The 19,835-nt window shown below is 46.1% G+C and overlaps 7 non-coding genes across 7 annotated transcripts; 5 read left to right on the top strand and 2 right to left on the bottom strand.

Annotated features, from left to right (window-relative positions):
- The first annotated feature begins 1,313 nt into the window (after window positions 1-1,313).
- On the top strand, window positions 1,314-1,385 carry Trnac-gca (transfer RNA cysteine (anticodon GCA)). The gene has a single exon. It is a non-coding gene; the product is annotated as a tRNA-Cys (tRNA).
- Window positions 1,386-2,329: 944 nt separating this feature from the next.
- Window positions 2,330-2,401, top strand: Trnac-gca (transfer RNA cysteine (anticodon GCA)). Its single transcript has one exon. It is a non-coding gene; the product is annotated as a tRNA-Cys (tRNA).
- A 4,545-nt stretch (window positions 2,402-6,946) lies between these two features.
- Trnac-gca (transfer RNA cysteine (anticodon GCA)) lies at window positions 6,947-7,018 on the top strand. Its single transcript has one exon. It is a non-coding gene; the product is annotated as a tRNA-Cys (tRNA).
- A 945-nt stretch (window positions 7,019-7,963) lies between these two features.
- Trnac-gca (transfer RNA cysteine (anticodon GCA)) lies at window positions 7,964-8,035 on the top strand. Its single transcript has one exon. It is a non-coding gene; the product is annotated as a tRNA-Cys (tRNA).
- A 4,676-nt stretch (window positions 8,036-12,711) lies between these two features.
- On the top strand, window positions 12,712-12,783 carry Trnac-gca (transfer RNA cysteine (anticodon GCA)). The gene has a single exon. It is a non-coding gene; the product is annotated as a tRNA-Cys (tRNA).
- Window positions 12,784-15,202: 2,419 nt separating this feature from the next.
- Window positions 15,203-15,274, bottom strand: Trnac-gca (transfer RNA cysteine (anticodon GCA)). Its single transcript has one exon. It is a non-coding gene; the product is annotated as a tRNA-Cys (tRNA).
- Window positions 15,275-17,644: 2,370 nt separating this feature from the next.
- Window positions 17,645-17,716, bottom strand: Trnac-gca (transfer RNA cysteine (anticodon GCA)). The gene has a single exon. It is a non-coding gene; the product is annotated as a tRNA-Cys (tRNA).
- Window positions 17,717-19,835: the final 2,119 nt, after the last annotated feature.

The raw sequence follows: 19,835 nt of genomic DNA, 5'->3' as shown, positions 1-19,835 counted from the left end.
GGTGAGAGTGAGGCAGGCAGAGATCCACAACACTAGGGTCTTATTCAAGACTCCAGCTCCGAACACTGAGGTGCCACAAGTAGGAGGCCGCAGGGTGCTGGGTAGCCAAGATCGACAGAAGTCCTGTCTCTGGAATTGTAGGTCTATGGGAAGGACAAGTTCAGGGTCAAACCGAGGTCTGTTTGAAAAAAGTAGCTGTGGCTGCAAGTTCACTAGAAATCAGAAAACAACAATACATAGGGGTCCCCACACGTGGCCAAACACAGGCAAGTGTGTAAAACCGAACAGTGAAACAGGTGGTGGGGGTGGGGAGGGGGTGGAACTTGGAGGAAAGCATTTGATTGCAACCCAGCAGTCCCTGCCTCAAGACTGTCATCTGTAGACTCTTACTTTCAAATCTTTTCTTCAGAATACTTCTGTTTGACACATGAAGGGTTCTGCAAATGAGAAATAAGAAAAAGAGAGACAATGGAGTTGAGGGCCATTCCCTGCCCTGGGTGTTTGGTGCAGAGGCTCCCCATCACTGTCTATGTGTGGTTTGCTCACTAATCAGCCCACATTTAAGCATGATTTTAAACACTGTCATGTTTCCCACAGCTATATCATGGTGGTGGGGTGGGGGATAGACTAGATCAGTAATCTCTACATAGTTTGTGAGTCAGAATTATCTTTAGAGGTTTTAAAAAAATGTGCCCCTCGGTCCCCTTCTGAGAAAGTCTAGTTTAACCCTTAGGTGTTGATAGAAAATCTTGCCTTTGTCCTGACCTATCTCTGCTATATGTAATTGGTCTGTTAACATCCAACACTGAGTCTGGCTTTTCCAGGTGGGTCTAAAAGATGTTCTAGCTGTAGACCTCCAGTATTTAATGCCACTGCCTCAGTTGAAAATGAAGGTTACTGGGTTACTTTCTATTGCTGTAACAAAACAGCTGAGAGTTCACATCTTAATCTACAGCCATGAGGCAGAGAGCATAGCACTGGGAATAGCCTGACTCTTGTGAAACCTCAAAGCTAGGCCCCCAGTGATACACCTCCTTCAGCAAGGTGGGCTACTAATCCTTCCCAAATCATTCCTCCAGCTGGGGATTCAAATATATAACCCATGTGGGCCATTCTCATTCAAACCACCACAAAAGGGAAGGGGGTACCAGTCCTCAGAAGGTGGCAGTCAGATTTGCCAAGGTAGCTCAGGCCTGGGCCTCACAGGAAGAAGCTGATGGTGGTAAGAACTGGCAAGTGCATGTGTCATAGGTGTGTCAGCCAGTGAGTTGTCACACATGTTTAGAATACCTATGAGACATAAGCAAAGAGGTGGGGGTATAGCTCAGGGGTAGAGCATTTGACTGCAGATCAAGAGGTCCCTGGTTCAAATCCAGGTGCCCCCTACCACATGCTTGTTTTTACTCATAAAGATACCACACACACTCAGTCCTGTTTCTTCCATTCCTTCCAGTCATGGACCTCACCAGACGTGGGGGCTCCAGACCAGCCTGTCATGTGGATGGGTGGCTGTCTCCCATCTCTTCCTACATGCCAACTGCCCCTCCCACTCTTATCATCTGTCTCCCCTGTTCCTGCATAGACCTAGTTTCTCTGTTTCTGTTAGCATGTGGACATGTAGATATGATGTAAAGTAGGAGACAAGAATTATAAGGGAGAATTAAGAACTCTGTAGGCACAGCAGTTACAGTGACAGGCAGTGTCAAGGACCAGAAAGGAAAGCCTAACCATAGAAGTATGTGCCTCTGTGAGTCTGTGCTGAATCTGTAGTGAGAACTAAGGAGGCCAGTCAGAGAACTGGACTGTCTGTGTAGGGTGGACATTTCCCTTGTGAGTTTCTCTTCCTTCTTCCAGAGCCCACTGCTTACTTGCTTCACCCTCAGAGACTACAGACTGGCTGAGCTGCAGTCCCAGGGAGACAGGGACCCTGCAGTGTTGCTGCTGACAGTGCTAACCAGGGGGTCTGGGTACTCTGAGTGACAGCCCATCTATCTTTGGGGAAGGAAGAGAGGGATGTCTGGGGGCTCAGGTGGAAGGCAGTTGGCCAGCTTAGGAGCTAATCCAGGAGTATGAGGTGGTCTCAGGGTCTTCAGGTTGCTCCTCTCTGTATCCTTGGCTGATGATGCTATTCACAGATTGGCCTGGGAAGGTGTGTTTACCCAGTGTGTTCTGGTATAGGGAAGCTGTAGAGCCGAGGAAGGCGTCTCAACAGTCAGGTCTGGCAACTTCTGGAATATAGGTTTGTGAGGTTCTGTAATTTAACTTTACAGTCAGCCCTAATGTATCACCACCCAGATGAAAAATTTTAACTGTGTACACTGGTGCCAGTGGGGGCATAGCTCAGGGGTAGAGCATTTGACTGCAGATCAAGAGGTCCCTGGTTCAAATCCAGGTGCCCCCTTTTTCATGTGCTTTTTGGAATTTCTTTATGTGCTTCCACTGTCCACATTCACAGCATAGACCTACTTTCTCTCTTGACCCATGGCTGGAGATTCAACCCATTGATGCTACAGCTGTGTTATTACCGAACAGATCCCTCATTGCTAAGCAAGTCTTCAGCATTTTGAGAATGCCTAGTGAGTTTTCTCAACCTACAAAAGCCATGTTTTATTAGTAAGAACCACATCAGTGGTTCTCAGCATATGGAATTCAACACACTGATGCACTGGGCATCAGCAAAGGACCCTCAACAAAATGGAGTAGGGGATATTGGGCTGGTAACACACCAGAGTTGGAAATGTCCAATTGGTTCATCAGAGCTGGGAATGTGGGAACAGGCTCTCAGAGGGAAGAGGGAACATAAGATCCTATGGATTTCATAGATCACAGGGTTCCTAAGCTGCTCGAGGGCCTGGTTTGTATCCAGTGGTGGTTCATGACTGGCATTGGTTCTACAGGGCTAGCATCTGTGTTGCAGCAGCCATGTGTCCCTAGTTAAGTGTTACCTCTTGTAATAAAGTTTCCAACAAAGATCCTGACTTTTTTGGATATTTTATTTATTTACATTTCAGATGTCATCCCCTTTCCCCATTTCCCCTCCCTAGAAGCCACTATCCCATCCCCACTCCTCCTTTTTGCTTTCATACCATTAGCATTACATGCAAGTATTCAGATCAGTTCTGGGTTGAGGGACTAGCAAAACAATAGATGGAAATAGCCAAGGAACAAGGAAGACACTAAACACAAATAGTCAAAGAACAAGCAAGGCATTAAACACAATTCCACCAACACTCCCGTGATCACTGTTTCTAAGGGCTTATCAGGGTGACCAAAATATCTGAGACAACTTCCCTGTCCTAGCCCAAAGTCATTCTCATGTCTGAAGCCTCCTTCCTTGTTCTAGCCTAAAATTTAGATTCCTGCTTGAAATTTCTTTTTTTTGTTCTGGCCTAATATTTAGATTCTTAAGTGAAATTACTTCTTTGTTCTGGCCTAAGATTTATATTCCTGCTTGAAATTCTTTCTTTGTTCTAACCTAATGTAAGATTCCTGGCTGAAGCCTACTCTCTTGTCCTTGGCCAATGTCATATTTCTGCCAAGCAGCCCATTTCCTTGTCCTTGGCCCATGTCAGATTCTTGCTGAGCAGCCCCAGAGGCTCTCCACCTCTCCCTGTTTTTTATTTCATTAACAAGACTGAGCCTGTTTTAGGTCATTCTGACAAGAATGCCTTCCTTACCCATCATGGAATATGCATTATCAAAAGCAATGCATTTCTGTCTTAGGTTGGTAAGGCTCTGTGCAGAATCTTACCCATCCTTGGCTTACCAGCCTTTTAATTTAATAACTCTGTCTGGGGGTCCATTTTCAGGTTCAAGCCACATGCAATACCCTCTCCCTACTATGCTGATGGACTCAGCTATTTCTGGTATAGTGACAGAGTGTACAGAGTGACCGAGATTCCATAAAACCAAACACAGACTCAAATTATGCGCAGTGCTGGTGTCAGTGTCCCAGTCTCTTGTGTGTATGTATTGTCATATGTCTAATGGAGTGACAGACTATAGTGGAATTTTTGAGGATGTTGGCTCCTCCCCGAACTTGAAAGAGAAGTCTCATATGGGCCTCTACTGGCATATTTTTCTTTACCAACTGATAGAGCCTATGGAGATCCTGTGTTGAATCCAGAAGTTTTCTCAAATATTCATCTGAAACCCTATGGTTGGTTTCTACTTAGTAGTCACCAAATACCAACTGTATGCTTTATATTTCTAATAACATGACAGTGTTTTTCTGAAAATAGTTCACATGGACACACACACACACACACACACACACACACAGGCACACACAAGATGTATCTCCAAATTGGATATTAAGCCTGTGCTGACTCTGCAATGAGTTTAGCAATGGTAACTTTATGCTCTGCATGTGCAGCCCTTGTGTGAACCTCCTGTTATTGCTTACATATCTTTAAGAATTCACCAATGATGCTTCTAAGATTTTTTTTTTTTGTATATAATGGTTTAGCTACTTTGCACAAGTCGTGTTCTTGGGTAAAATATACAGCAGAAGTATATTTACCAGAGAAAATGTATGAATGAAGTTTCCCAAGAAGAAGCATTCTGTGACTGCTTGCCCTCATCATCCTATGCAAATCACAAAAGTTGTGCCAGGGCATCCCTGAATCCTCTCCTTTGTCTCCATCTCCACAGACTACATCCTTTGACTGTGGTCCTCTCTTACATCTTTGACATCTCTGTGGTCTTCTAGCCTCATTGTGATGGCTTCCAGGAGAAGGGTCCACAAGTAGAGATTCCTGGTCCCACTTAGGCTGAGCTCTGACTGTTCAAATAGCTAGTCTTTATACCTGGTCCCTGCTGACTGTGTCCTGATGGTTTGGGTCCAGCGTGGGGCTAAATAACTCTCAGATTTGCAGTTTTTCCTTCCAATTTAGGACCAGAAAATGATAAGGCAGGAGACCAGAGGGTGAGAAATCACAGAAAAGATCCTCCATACAAGAATGTGCTGAAGGCTAGAGTGGAGAAGGGAGTGAAAACCGGGTAGGGAATTTGCAGGCAAAAGCACAGGAGGGAAGCAGAGCAGGACTCCAGCCTTGCACTATGATTCTCGGTGGTGGTTTCAATATGCTTGGCCCAGGGAATGGCACTATTAGGAGGTGTGGCCTTGCTGGAGTAGGTGTCTCTTATTGGAGGAAGTGTGTCACTGTAGGTTTTGAGACATTCAAGCTAGCTCCCTGAAAGACAGTCTCTCCTGAGTGTAGTCAGAATAGGATGCAGAACTCTTGTCTTTTTCTCCAGCACCATGCCTGCCTGGTCGCTGCCATGAGTGCCATCATGATGATAATAAACTGAATGTCTGAAACTGTAAGCCAGCCCCAATTAAGTATTGTCCTTTATAGAGGTTGCTTCAGTCATGGTGTCTCATCATAGCAATGGAAACCATCACTGAGATATTCTCCAACTGAGTCCCCACAGATGCTGAGCTTTAAGCACAATTTCCTTGATTCCTTTATTGTGTTCTATTATCTGCCACCCTTGCAACCATTATTCCACACCAGTGTGTTCCTCGACCTTAACATTCCGTAGAAGAGAGAGAAGGTTAGAGGGGAAAGGGGGTTAGACCTCTTTAGACTACTTCCTGCAGATTAGAAGTGTTGAGATCCTAGGGGGCCTGTCCAATCTTTATTGTGAGAATATCTGCAATCATCCATCTAACAATCAAGCAATCGAGCAAATGATCAAACAATCAGTCTAGCAGTCCAGCAGTCCAGCAGTCCAGCAATCCAGCAACCCTGCAATCCACCAATCCAGCAATCCAGCAATTCAGCAATCCACCAATCTAGTAATCCACCAATTCCAGCAATCCACCAATCCAGCATTGTAGCAATCCACCAATCCACTAATCCACCCATCCACCAATCCACCAATCTACCAATCCACCAATCCACCAATTCATCAATCCAACACTAGCAATAGCACCAACATCAACCAGAAACAGCAGGGGGAAGCAACAGCTGTACAGGCCCTCTCTGAACTTTCATATTTATACCCTCTCAAGAGTCCCTAGAATTCCAAACATGATCTATTTACAGTTGAATAAAATCATACCCCTCCTAGAACTCCAGGCAGTTACAGTTAACAGCTGTTGAAGCATCCCCATATCCCACATCTGAAATTAAAATAAAAATATATTCATTAACCTAACTGGGTTTGTAAGAAACCAAATATCTAACTACACTGAGCAGCAAAGGCTACAGTGTTGTGGATATGGAGGGATTCGGTGTGTCATGTGGAAGGCCTAGGGCAAAGAACATGGTAAATCCAAGCCTGGTAGAGTCCAGGTGAGGCAGTGCAGGTCCTCACTGGGTGAGGCAGTGGAGGTGGCCTGTGCTAATAAGGGAGTCTACATAGGTACAAGAACAAGACTCTGGGACTTTATGTCAATCAAGCCCTGCTCCAAGACTGTCACCTGTTGACCACATGATCTCAACCACTGCACTGTGTCAAGCTTCAGTCACTATGGTCTCCAGATGTCCCTCATCATATCTGTATATATGAGTGACTTGTAGATTTGTAGATATAACTGAATGATTTGGTTGTTAAGCAGCAGTGTTTTCTTTGTCCCTATTAGAGAAAGTGACCAAGAAGTTCTCAGCAGACAAAGAACTTTCCATTCTGTCTACTCCTGCCTCCCACTCACCTCCAAAGTCCAGTTAAATAGCCATTCTGTTGCATGTGGATTTTAGTTGAGTCGAAGGTTGAAGCAGCACCAGCTGAAGCCTCCTGCCTCAGCTAGGATCTCAGCAGGAGAATGCTAGACATTCATGAGGACATGGCAGTCAAGATGTGCAGAGGCAGCTCAGGGCTGGGCCTCATGGGAGGAAGCAGATGATGATAGAGCACTGGCAAGTGCACATGCCAGATGGTAGCAGCCAGGGAGTGGCCATGCAAGTTCTGAGTGCCCATGAGACATTAATAAACAGGTGGGGGTATAGCTCAGGGGTAGAGCATTTGACTGCAGATCAAGAGGTCCCTGGTTCAAATCCAGGTGCCCCCTACCACATGCTTGTTTTTACTCATAAAGATACCACACACACTCAGTCCTGTTTCTTCCATTCCTTCCAGTCATGGACCTCACCAGATGTGGGGGCTCCAGACCAGCCTGTCATGTGGATGGGTGGCTGTCTCCCATCTCTTCCTACATGCCAACTGCCCCTCCCATTCTTATCATCTGTCTCCCCTGTTCCTGCATAGACCTAGTTTCTCTGTTTCTGTTAGCATGTGGACATGTAGATATGATGTTAAGTAGAAGACAAGAATTATAAGGGAGAATTAGGAACTCTGTAGCCTCAACAGTTACAGTGACAGCCAGTGTCAAGGACCAGAAAGGAAAGCCTAACCATAGAAGTATGTGCCTCTGTGAGTCTGTGCTGAATCTGTAGTGAGAACTAAGGAGGCCAGTCAGAGAACTGGACTGTCTGTGTAGGGTGGACATTTCCCTTGTGAGTTTCTCTTCCTTCTTCCAGAGCCCACTGCTTACTTGCTTCACCCTCAGAGACTACAGACTGGCATGAGCTGCGGTCCCAGGCAGACAGGGATCCTGCAATGTTGCTGCTGACAGTGCTAACCAGGGGCTCTGTGTACTCTGAGTGACAGCCCATCTATCTTTGGGGAAGGAAGAGAGGGATGTCTGGGGGCTCGGGTGGAAGGCAGTTGGCCAGCTTAGGAGCTAATCCAGGAGTATGAGGTGGTCTCAGGGTCTTCAGGTTGCTCCTCTCTGTATCCTTGGCTGATGATGCTATTCACAGATTGACCTGGGAAGGTGTGTTTACCTAGTGTGTTCTGGTATAGGGAAGCTGTAGAGCTGAGGAAGGCGTCTCAACAGTCAGGTCTGGCAACTTCTGGAATATAGGTTTGTGAGGTTCTGTAATTTAACTTTATAGTCAGCCCTAATGTATCACCACCCAGATGAAAAATTTTAACTGTGTACACTGGTGCCAGTGGGGGCATAGCTCAGGGGTAGAGCATTTGACTGCAGATCAAGAGGTCCCTGGTTCAAATCCAGGTGCCCCCTTGCCAGAGTCTATTTTGGATGCCAGAGAGCAAAACTCCTGAGGTAGACATTAACAGAGAGTCGAATAATGACTTTCACCACCTTACCTAAACTTCCCTGTGTGTTCCCACTGAACTGTGTCCCCTTTGTGTTCTAAATTCTTCTCATGCCTGGTCTGTGTCCTCTGGTAGGAGCCAACGATGGCTTGTCAGGCCATCAGGTCACGTGCACTCATACTGTGGCAAACTGCTCTTTACATTAGTAACCATGGGGCTCACTCACTGTGGTGAGTCCAGCCTAGAAGCGGACCTTCTTTTGGTAACTTCCTTATCACCCCCCCCCCCCCCCCAGGTCATCCCTACCTCACTACAGGGTGTTTCTTGCTCTCAGCCATCAGTGGACTCTGCTTAGCCTCTTACCAAACCTATGGAAATATTTTAGTCTATGGCTTTGTCCCCTGTTTGTGCTAAGACTCTAAATAACATGAACAATGTTTTACTATCTCTATGTTTGTATCCTAGATGGTAGGGACCAGTGCCTGTGAGATTTTGTGTGTGTGACTGAATGAATGACATGAATTAAGGAGCATATCCTGAGGCTGTGGAGTTTCTAGGCAATACTGGGTTCATTATAGACCCAATCCAACAGCTTGTGGGGACTTGGAGGAAAAAAAATCACAGTAGGGCAACTTTCTAGATGAAAGGCTGGTGCCCTCACCACACACAAAGGCAGAGGGGCCTTGGCAACTAGGTAAGGTTGAGGAGGGAAGAGCAGACTGCTATACAGAGCTTTCCAGTCCCCAGAACCTGCAGAGAAGCCAGTGGAGTGTAAGTACACAGTAGTCTGGGTGTAGTGTCATGCCCAGTGGGCCAGGGACTATTTATTCATTGTTTAGTATGGGTGGAGACAGAATCCTGCATCTAATGGCAGATGTGCTGAATAGGTGTGTTAGTCATGGCTATCCAGAACAGACAGAACTGAGAGGTCATAAATAAGAGTGTTTTTGTGTCTGTACAGAGAGGGGTTTTAACAAGCAGCTCACACAGCTGTGGGGAGGAAAAGTCTCATGTTTCAGAGCAAACTCATGATAGAAAGACTAGAAAGAAGTAACATGAAAGCCAGTAGGCAGATCTCCTCCAAAGACTTCAAGTCTTTCCTCCTATAGCATCAGCTGGTACATGTGACCTACCCACCTTACAGAGAGTAGCAGGATTTACTCAAAGTCTACTGATTAAAATACAGGTCACAACAAAACATGCTTTGACAGACAACTCAGTTGCACTGGGCCAAACATCTATGCCTTGTGTCCTCTCCAAGAGGGCCGTATAAAATTATCTAGTGCAACAAGTAATTGACCTAAGTTCTTCCCACCATGGGCTCGTAAATAAGACCGAGTGCTGAGTAAGTCATACAGAGGTGGGTGCTTTTGGAATCATCCCAAAGGAGGCAGAGCTCAAGCAGTAACAAAGGCCAGAGGCTGAGGTGGGTATTCATGGAGCAGCTCCAGTGTCTTGTTGACACCCTGCTTCCCTTGAGTCCTGCAAACTTCATGGACCTGGGCCATCAGTTTTCTGTGTTGAGCACATCTGTAACATCCATCATTTCCATTTTCTTCTTGAAAAATCAATGGTGAAGAAAGTGTGGAACTTCAGGGATGGCAGTGTAGATTTATGAGAGCACGGGAACAACGCAAGTCTCAACCAAATCAATGGCGCTACATAATCTCTGTCAGCCAAGCCAGCCTCTTGTCTGGAAGCCAGCCAGATGGACTGGGGACTTGCTCTGCAGTGGGAGAGTGCCCTTACCCTCACACTTGGAGACCACAGGACACCACATTGGCTTGCTTTGTTAAAGGCAAACTCTTCCCAAGGGGTCTTCAGTTTTACACCTTGAAAGCTGTGAGCGGCAGGGTCTTGTCTTGCAGCCACCTTCCCTGTAGTTTCAGTACAAAGCATATGCTTTTTTTTTTTTTACATACCACTATTTTATGCTTTGAGAAGTTTAATTCATGCTTAGAATGTATTTTGATCGTATCTGTTCATTTCCAGCTCCCCTGAGACCACCCCAACACATCTCTTTCCCAACTTCATGCTCTCTTCTTTGTTTTTACAGTAGTTTTACAGTAGTTAGTGTTCTCTGAATGTAAATTGGTGTGTGGTCATCTACTAGAAAATGGGTAACCTACCTGTGGCCACAGCAACAAAGAAAAGTGACTCGCCCTCCTTTCCATAATTTCCATCAACAACCAAAGCCCCCCAGATAGGGGTGGGGGTCTTACAGGCCCCTTCTTGTTCTGTGCTGGGATTGGCTTGTGCAGGTACCCACAATGTACCCACGGCTGTTATGCTTTCATGAGTGCAATGCCCATGTCATGCCCACAGCATTTCCCAGCTCTCCTTCTGTCCTCCAGTTCTTCTGTCTGTCCTCTCTTCCACAGTGCTCCCGAGGCTTGGGGAGTGTGGTGCTGAGACAGATGTACTGAGTAGTGACACTCTCAGCACCTTGGCTGTCATGAATATCTGCAGCAGCTGCTGCCCACTGCAGGGTGAGAAAGGCCTTCTGCAGCCAAAGTACAGACATAAGTATTTAGAAGGCAGCTTGGCAGCACAACCCCATGGTCAGCTCTCCCCAGGACCCACGACAGACACCCTCAGCCAGGGGCTCTTGGGCAAGTTTTAAGTACCAGAATTCCCTCCTGTGGAGCAGGCCGCAAATCCAGTCAGAAAGTGGTTGGTTACCCCTACAGTCTGCTTTCTTTTTAGTGATGTTAACTCTAACAATCATGGCTGCTTTGTCCCCTCTGGCTCTGTCTGAGACTAACTGTGCTCACACGCTCTGCCAAACTACAAGTGTTTTCCTTGCTGTGTTCTCATCTTCCATTTCTGGTGTAGCCCTCATTCTCACTGTAAATCTGGTTAATAGCAGTTGGCATCAACCAGGCCACAAACTGGATGCCTTATGTTTTCCTCCACCAACTGAATTAGTTCATCACCTTTTAATTTAAAATTTTACTTAAAATTTCAGGGCATGGTCAAAAATAGATACATTCCTTACTAGCCGGTAAAGCAGATGGTGAGAGGTTTGTTCCCGTGTGTGAGCTCCTGATAGGCCTCACTGTCCGCATTTCTATGGCTCTGTCCTGATGTAGGGCCTTTTAGCAGTTGTCTCTCTCCAGGCAGCATCCTGGCCCTAGTGACTGAAGGCTACAGACAGCAGGGGTTCTGAAGAGGGGAGCCTGCTCCCTGTTTTGGGGACAGGCTGGTGAGTTTCTTTTGACTCAGACCTGTAAGCTTTGCAGAGGATCTATCCTGAAGTGGCAATACTGGTTACAAAGGAACTGAGAATGGTTTTAGAAGTGAAACATATTAACTAAACTTTATAGCAGCCGCTGGATGTGTGGACCATGGGTACAGCATTTGACTGCACATCAAGAGGTGTCTGGTTCAAATCCAGATGTCCCCTATTTGTGTCTAGTTTTTCTCTTCTTAAAAAAAAAAAAGTGTGAATTTCAAGTTCTCCCTTTTAGTAGATACCATGATAAACATGGCATTTTCTAGAACCAGCAAATAAATAGTGGTCATAATTATAGTGATGCTTTTCATTACTTTTCTTACTACTGTGGCAAAGTACAATGTAAGGACAGATTTACCTGGGCCAGCTGTTTTGGTCCATCACACTAAGGAAGGCATGGCAGAGTGAATGGCAGTGGGAACATCAGGGAAAATCCAGAAGCAGGAAGCAGAAAAGAGTGGACTTGGAGATAGGGGCAGACTTCAAGCCACCACCCAGTGGCTGTGACTGCCAGCTAGAGCTTGTGTCTCAAGTCTTACAACCTTCCAGAACAATTCTACCATCTGAGGACCAAGTGTTGAAACCTATGATGCGCTCACAGAACCCTGACTTTCTGTCTCTGCCTCCTGCAGGAGGTCAGGTAATAACATAAAGAACATTCAGTCCAACTTCAAGAGTCCTCGTAATCTTAACACGCCCAGCAAGTTCAAAGTCACTTCTGAGGTCCAAGACAAACTCTTAGTTGTAAATAAAATGCAGGTTATATACTTCTGCCATGCCATGGCACAGAGTAAACATTCCCATTCCTAAAGGAGAAAACAGGAGGACAGCACAGAAGCACTGGACCAAGGGAGTATCAACACGGAAGAGGACAGACATATTGTCATTCTGTGTCTGCTTGGCGCAGATACTTCAGTATGTTTTGTCCTGCTTTGGAGCCAGAGTTTTGCCAGAAGAGTCCTCAGCCCCATTTCAGGGGCCATACGGCTTGGTTTTGAAGTCTCCTTATAGCCAAGGATAGTGATGTTCTCCTGAAAGGAACCAGTGGTCTGATGTAAAGCCTGCAGTCTTTCTGGCCAAATACCTGCTCTGGTGTTGAGCTCGTCTGTGGGGACTCAGCTAAGGCCACAGACTTGGCCATAGGATGAGGAAAGAAGACCATGGAGGAGCAGATAGATTTAAAAATCTGAAATTCCATTCCATTTACTGGTTCTGTGTGGGGATCCCAGACAGTACTAAGGAAGAGAAACATCAGATGAGAGAAAGGAGGCTTTGGGAGAATCTCCTCAAAGATCAGAGAAGGGGAAACTTGCAGCCATAATAAAGAAGTCTACCAGAGACTTAATAGTCTTAGAATGAAGGACGACTACCTAGTTATCAGTGCTAATCCCAAGGCACATCAGGAAGGGGGTATAGCTCAGGGGTAGAGCATTTGACTGCAGATCAAGAGGTCCCTGGTTCAAATCCAGGTGCCCCCTAATATTTGTGTCTTTTTAGCCTAAGTCAGCTATGCCCCGTCTCAACATTCTGAGAGAGAAGAGGTAGGAAAGAACAGCCCACTGAGGAACAGACCAGAAGGGCCTTGTGCTATGTTTGTCCCTGTGTTCCTCCCCCATCTTGTGACCTGAGCCAGGCCTTGATGGTCTATGTGACTATCCAGCAAGCAGAACCTCTTACAGAATGGCCAGCATCTCTCTTCCATCCACCAGTGCCAAGACCTGTCTACCATGAATAACCACATCCTGTGAGACTTTCAAACATCAGGGCCTCTGTAATGAGTTTGAACGTGACCTTGGATTTTTTGCAACAGAGAGGCTGTGGTAACCTCCAGGTACACCTTGGGGGTAAGATGCATATTAAACCTGTGGCTTGAGGGGCCTAGGCATGCACTCAGCAGCAGGGAGGGAGTCTTCTTAGTTGAGAAACCCCTTTGGAACTGCATTTGGATCCTAAGGCAACCCAATCCCTGTTCTTCCAAGTGTGCTGATCCGCTAAAATGAGGCCTCCTGAGACTGGTTACCAGGCTTGGCATCAGGCTCCCCACAAGTTCAGCCCAGGAAGACCAGTGCCAAGAATTTGGCTTTAGGATAAAGAAAAGAGAAAAAGCTAGAAGATAAAGAACAGCATTCCAGCCACTGGTCTAAAAGGTGATAGTGGAGTGAATAGACCAGGATGGGAGCAGCAGGAAGCCATGCCATGCCATCAGGAGATGACTCCAAAGCTAGTGTACGCCCCCTGCTGGACACAGGAAGAGCATGTGCTATGCAGGACATAGGAGGCCGCCCCTGTTCAATGGAAGGGTCAGTGGGCAACTAGTGATTGGGTGAGGAATGGTTTGCATGTAGAAGGTAGGCCACAATATGGAGCCTAACCATCAATAAGCAGAACTAAGGGTTGCTGGAAGAAGTCCATGGTGGTTAAATAGCACCAAAGACAGGACTTGTGTGACGTGAGCTCCAGCCTGATGGAGGAGCATTTAACTACAGGTCAGGAGGTTCATGATATAGGGCCAGGGCAGGTTGTGTGTGTGTGTGTGTGTGTGTGTGTGTGTGTGTGTGTGCACTCGTGTGCACCTGTCTGTCTGTCTGCCTGCCTGCCTGCCTGTCTGTCTGTCTTCTCTAGGGTATAATGAGACTAAGTAAGCTAGGAGTCTTTGGAGCCATTTCATAAGAAGACCTAGCTTGTCAAGCTTCAGAGTCTGAACAGCAGGTGTAGCCGGCAGGTTATATTGAGGCTCCAGGCTGAGCTGGTGGAAAGAGTCCAAACTGGAATTCATTCCCAACCCCGTTTTTAATAGGGTAAGTATGTTTCAACATGTCTCATAGTCATGACCTTTTTTGAAGTCTACATCACGGGGCATCAAACAAACCTGGAGGCTTCCAGTTCCCACTGGGATCATGGGAAGATCTTGTTAAAAAAAAAAAAAAAAACCCAACAAAACCCTCCACCACCAAAGAACTTGCCGTACTCAGAGGCAGGAGCTATGAGATGGGGCCTGTAAATCTTTATCCCCATGCAGGCATGCCTTCCATGATCAGCATCTCCCTAATTTGGAACTATGGTGGATGGCCCAGCAGGACAGCCATGTCTCACATTCATCTGCAAGCCTTCCAAGGAAACATCTTTAGTGTTCCCAGAATGTCTGCATCTGTGGACTACTGCATGTAGAGAACTCAAGGAATTAGCAGAGTCCTTGGGTTGTCATTAGATAGTGAGATGAGCTTTTAAGGGCAGATCAAAACTTTAACTCAGGTTTTCTTGTTTCTAGTTATTGATCTGGGGGTACCACCCTGGTTTTCTTTTCTTGCCTATGATTCTTAACCTGCTAGCTTGTGGGGCAGTGGGAAAGAGACCAAGAAGTTCAGGTCAATGCTGTAAGAACCCCCAGGTGACTTCCATCATTGCCTCACCCTGGCCTTTTGTCCTAGAGATCCTCCTAGAATCCTGTCCTTCCCCTCCTCCTAGATCTAGGTAGGGGAGGCATAAGTGATGTGGCTAGTAACCTGTAGCAGCCCAGGGAAGGAGCTCCAGACTTGGGATACAGACCCAAGGTCCAGGGCCTCTGACCTACAGACTGGCATGGTGGAATCAGAAACCTGGGAGCCACTCCATTGCAAGGGACATGATGTTCCAGCCCAGAAGGCAGGAGAAAAGATGACCAGCTTCATCTGTGATCACCAGCATCTCTCAGGGAGATTTTCAATAACACAGGAGTAAAACCTGAGGGCTAGCAGAAGCAAGGATCCATGGCTTACAAACTCTAACCTCTAACAGGTGCATTAAGTTACCTGAGTGATATCAGGCTTGTGCCTCTAATGTGGATTAGAGTTTGATGTGTTTCATTGTTCTTTTCCAGGGCTCCTGACCTACAAGGAAAACAATTCAGTGGCAAAAAGTAGGGGGCACCTGGATTTGAACCAGGGACCTCTTGATCTGCAGTCAAATGCTCTACCCCTGAGCTATACCCCCATTTGTGTATAGCTTGTTAGTATCTTCTTAACCATAGCACTGCACCCAGCCTGCCTATGGGTTTATATTCCACTGTGGCCTCCCTGTTTTCTAAAAACTAGTAGTGACTCTTCACTACAACCTGCCTTCCCTTTCCTTCAACTTTAACCTGTCCCACTGAGTGCCCCATCCTTCAGAGTGTGGTGAGGGCACCAGCCTTGCACCTGGAAAAGACACCTCACTGTAAGAGTCCTTAAAGTCACACACTGGTCAGGACAAGAGCAGTCCATCCTGGTCTTCAAAGTAACTTGACACTGAGTGCAGAAGAGCCTTGTCCACACTCCAAGGCTTTGGGAAGGTGTTCCTATCCCACTTGGTCATTCATTCACTCAGCAAACAAGGAGCTTGTCACATGTCAGTCCCTGACTGTGTTGTGAACACAGGGACGAGAAAGGCATTTCCTTCTCTTGGGACAGAGTTTCCAGGTAAGTGACTGAAGAAGGCAGTCTTTAGATTGATGAGGATATTCAGGTGGAAGACATACTCCATGATTGGCTAACAGAAAGATTATGTAGAGCTATTGATTTGATTAATATCTAAGCTGTCCCAATGCTCTCATAGATCCACATTGCTGTCCCTCAAGTTCAATTCTTTCTTAACCACTGATCTATTTTCAGCAAAAAACAAACAAACAAACAAACAAACAAACAAACACCAGGGAAACTATAGATGCCACTGATAGAAGCCAGATTAGCCTTTGCTCTTCCTTTTGGCTGCTTCTCATCTGCAGTAACTGGAGGCCAGCGAGTCAAACATTTCAGCCAGAAAGAGCTCCGTGTTTTAGCCTTCATGAAGACTAGGGTATGCAATGTGACATTTGAGCATATCCCTGTTAAATCAGTAGGCTCTGGCGGTGCTCTCTGGAAACTGTGTACTGGTCTAGGGGAACTGAGGGCTGCGTCACTTACCTTGTTCTGGAAGATCTGGGAGTCTTCATTCCATCCCTAGAGCCTACTGGATTGTGGTGGTTTGAATGTGAATGGCCCCCATAGGCTTAAGTGTTTGAATGCCTGGCCTCCAGTTAGTGGAACTGTTTGGGAAGGATTTGGAGGTAGCGCCTTATTGGAGTAAATGTGTCCTTGTTGGGGAGGTATGTCACCGGGAGTGGGCTTTGGTTTTAAAGCTCTCACCAGGCACAGCCACTCCCATCCCCACACCCTGTTTTCAACCCTCAGATCTGATGTGAGCTTCTAAACTACTGCTCCAGTGTCATGCCTGCTGCTATGCCTCCCATGGACTTACAGAGGGTCATAAACTTACCCTCTCTGAAACTGTAAGCAAGCCCCTAATTAAATTCTTTTATAAGTTGCTAGGTCATAGTGTCTCTTCACTGCAATAGAACAGAAACTAACATCTTTGGGTCCAATAAGGCCAGATGACCAGCTTCACTTTATGTACTTCCCTGAGAATCTTTTTTGTTACCTAACTTGATTCTAGCAGAAGTACTTTGTTTAAATAAAAGCCTATTTGTAGATAAGTAACATGGAAGGCCATCACTGGAAGGATGACAAAGACCTCAAGATGACACAGGAAAAGAAACAGGACCTAAGGAAACATGGGACCAGGACTTCAGCCAGCCTTATTGCCCACCAGAACAATACATAATACAATGAACACTAGCCTCAGCATCTAGTCCGGTGCCTGGGTCAGCCAACTCCAGGCTGTTTCCAAATCTCTCTACCTCTCTGTGCAACTTACTCAACATTCACAGCCTTATTTCGAGGTACATCACTGATAAGCTTGGGCACTCTCTGCTGTGCTGAATAATTCATGCTGCCAGTTGATGAGGCTGTAAAACACCAGATGGTGTTGTGAAGGCATTTTTTTTTTTGTTGGTACCCAAATTTCAGTCGGAAGACTTTAAGCAAAATCCATTAGCCCCTGTAAAGCAGGTGGGCCTCCTGTATCAGGTAAAGAAAGGCCTGGGAAGAAAGAGTGATGTCCCCAAAGGATTTAACCTCACACATTCCTCAGATTCTGACTACCATGTTGCCTCTTTCAAGTCTTTATCCTGTAATCTGCTCTGCAGAAATCAGACTTTTCTACCCTACAACTGTGCAAGTATTTCTTAGAATTTCTCTGTGTGAGCATACAACGCCCACAATTTACACACACCATCTGTCAATTCTGTTTTCTCTGTGCAGCTATGACCAATGTGCCCAGTTCAAACATCTGTCACTGCTGTCTTTCTTAACCAGAGGCAAGACTCTGCCTCCACCATAACTGAACCAATGAAAACTAGCCTCAGGCCTACAAGAATGACTAAGTTTCAAAAGACTGGGACTCTCCTGAAGAGCATACAACCTACTCAGTGTTCATGGAAAGAAAAATAGGGGGCACCCGGATTTGAACCGGGGACCTCTTGATCTGCAGTCAAATGCTCTACCCCTGAGCTATACCCCCACCTGCTTATATGTGTCTAATAAACATTCTAAACCTTAGGCCACTCCCTGACTCACCATCTGGCATGCATACTTGCCAGTCTTCTGCCATCATCTGCTTTCTCCTAGGATGCCCAGCCCTGGGCTGCCTTTGTCCACCCACTGCCACTTCCTCCTGGTAATCATCATCCTGCCCCAGTTCCCAGTTGAGACAGGAGCATTAAGTTCTGGAGGTCTGTGCTAGAGTATCTTTCAGACTCACTTAGAAGACTAAGATGCAGAGGTCTAGATGCTCAACTGAAATCTGGAGATAAGAGGGAGCAGGGCTAGAGAAACTCACATCTTAGCTCCCACCTAAGAACTAAATGAGACACTCTGGGAAGGGACCAGAGGATGACCTGTATCTTAGACAAGCTCAGTGGCTGCCTCTAACTCACTGACAGTTTGCAACTAGTGATTTAGTCTGCTTCCTTTCATTGTATACATGTAGGAAAAATGGCAATTGTTAAAATTATGCCCAAACAAAACACCTAATTAGTGACCAGACCATATGCAGAATCTATATCTATGATAAAGGGCCTCTGCCCCAAACAGCTCAGGGCAGAGGATCCATGGCTTCCTTCCTCTCCCCTTCTTCCTCTCTCATTTCCCATTTTCAGAAAGTTTCAGATGCTCTCATCTGACTCACACACTCCACCTATTTTCACTGTTGGGATTCAGATCACTATGCTGTGTTTTGTACATACAAGGACCCACATGCATTGTGAGGCCTCCTCACTTTTAGTCAGGTGGTCACAATGGACTGACCTCCTTCAGATAGGCCTCTACTTAACCTTGAACTTACACTGTCCTTCCCATAGACCCAGCCTGGCTCTTATGTTTTGGGGTATCCATTTGAAAAGACCACTTGGACATGAGTTTAAGGCAAAAGAAAGTCTTTGTTAGCCAGTTAGTGACTACACTGGGTGTTCAGGATCTCAGTATAGCCCAAGCCTGTCTCAGGATGAGTTTTTAAACACAAAAAAGTGCCCTAGGCTGACATAGTTCAGTTAACAAGAACAGTTGGGCAGAAGTGGAACTACAGAAGCCAACAAGCACGGTTAGTACATTTATAGTCTTAGTTAGGGTTTTACTGCTATGAACAAACATGACCAAGACAACTCTTATAAGGAAAATATTTCATTGGGGCTGGCTTACAGGTTCAGAGGTTCAGTCCATTATCATCAAGGCAGGGATATGGCAGTGTCCAGGCAGGCATGATGTGGGAGGAGCTGAGAGTTCTACATCTTCATCCAAAGGAAGCCAGAAGCAGGCTGTCTCTTATGTGGCTTGGAAGAGGGTCTCAAAGCCCACCCCACAGTGACACACTTCCTCCAACAAGGCCACACCTACTCTAATAAGGCCATGCCTCCTAATAATGCCACTCCCTGGGTCAAGCATATTGAATCCACCACAGATACTTTCCCATAACTGTGAACTTTGATAGATTAGACCTTTGTTTTTGTTTTGGCAGGAGGTGCTGTCTGCATGCTGAGTTTTATAGCCTGAGGGTACTTTCATCATGGAAGGTCTGGAAGACTGTTACACTTATAGAAATCATTCCTGGCCAGCATCCTGGCCTCCTCCTCAGGACCCTGTGGAGCCTCAGTTTGGAGAACTACTGTTCAGAGCTAAAGCCTTGCTCTCTTTGTCCTTCCTGGAGTCTTGTCTACTTTAAAGTCTCCTGTTCTCTACCTCACTCTGGCTTCACAAATCCTTAGGGATTTGTTGTCTATGTCTATTCTTGACTCTCTAATGCACTGTACGCCTTCTCCTTCTTACACTATAAAAATTGATCAACCAACTCCAACTGATTAGACATGTTTGGTGGTTTGAATGAGATTGGCCCCTACAGGCTCATATATTTGCATGCTTAGCCCACAGCTGATGGACCGTTTGGAAGGACTGGGAGGTGTGACCTTGTTGGAAGAGGTGTGGCACTGGAGGTGGGCTTAGAGGTTTTGAAAATCCACACCAGGACTAGTCTCTGTGTCTGTGTCTGTGCCCCGCCTTCTCTCTCTCTCTCTGGTTATCAGGATGCAGCTCTCAGCTACTTCTCTAGGACCATGCCTGCCTGTGAGCTGCTATGTTCCCTGTCATTA

This window comes from Arvicanthis niloticus, chromosome 15, assembly GCF_011762505.2.
Source record: "Arvicanthis niloticus isolate mArvNil1 chromosome 15, mArvNil1.pat.X, whole genome shotgun sequence".
Lineage (NCBI taxonomy): Eukaryota > Metazoa > Chordata > Mammalia > Rodentia > Muridae > Arvicanthis > Arvicanthis niloticus.
The sequence above is the reverse complement of the archived record's forward strand: the minus strand, read 5'-3'. Positions and strand labels throughout refer to the sequence as shown.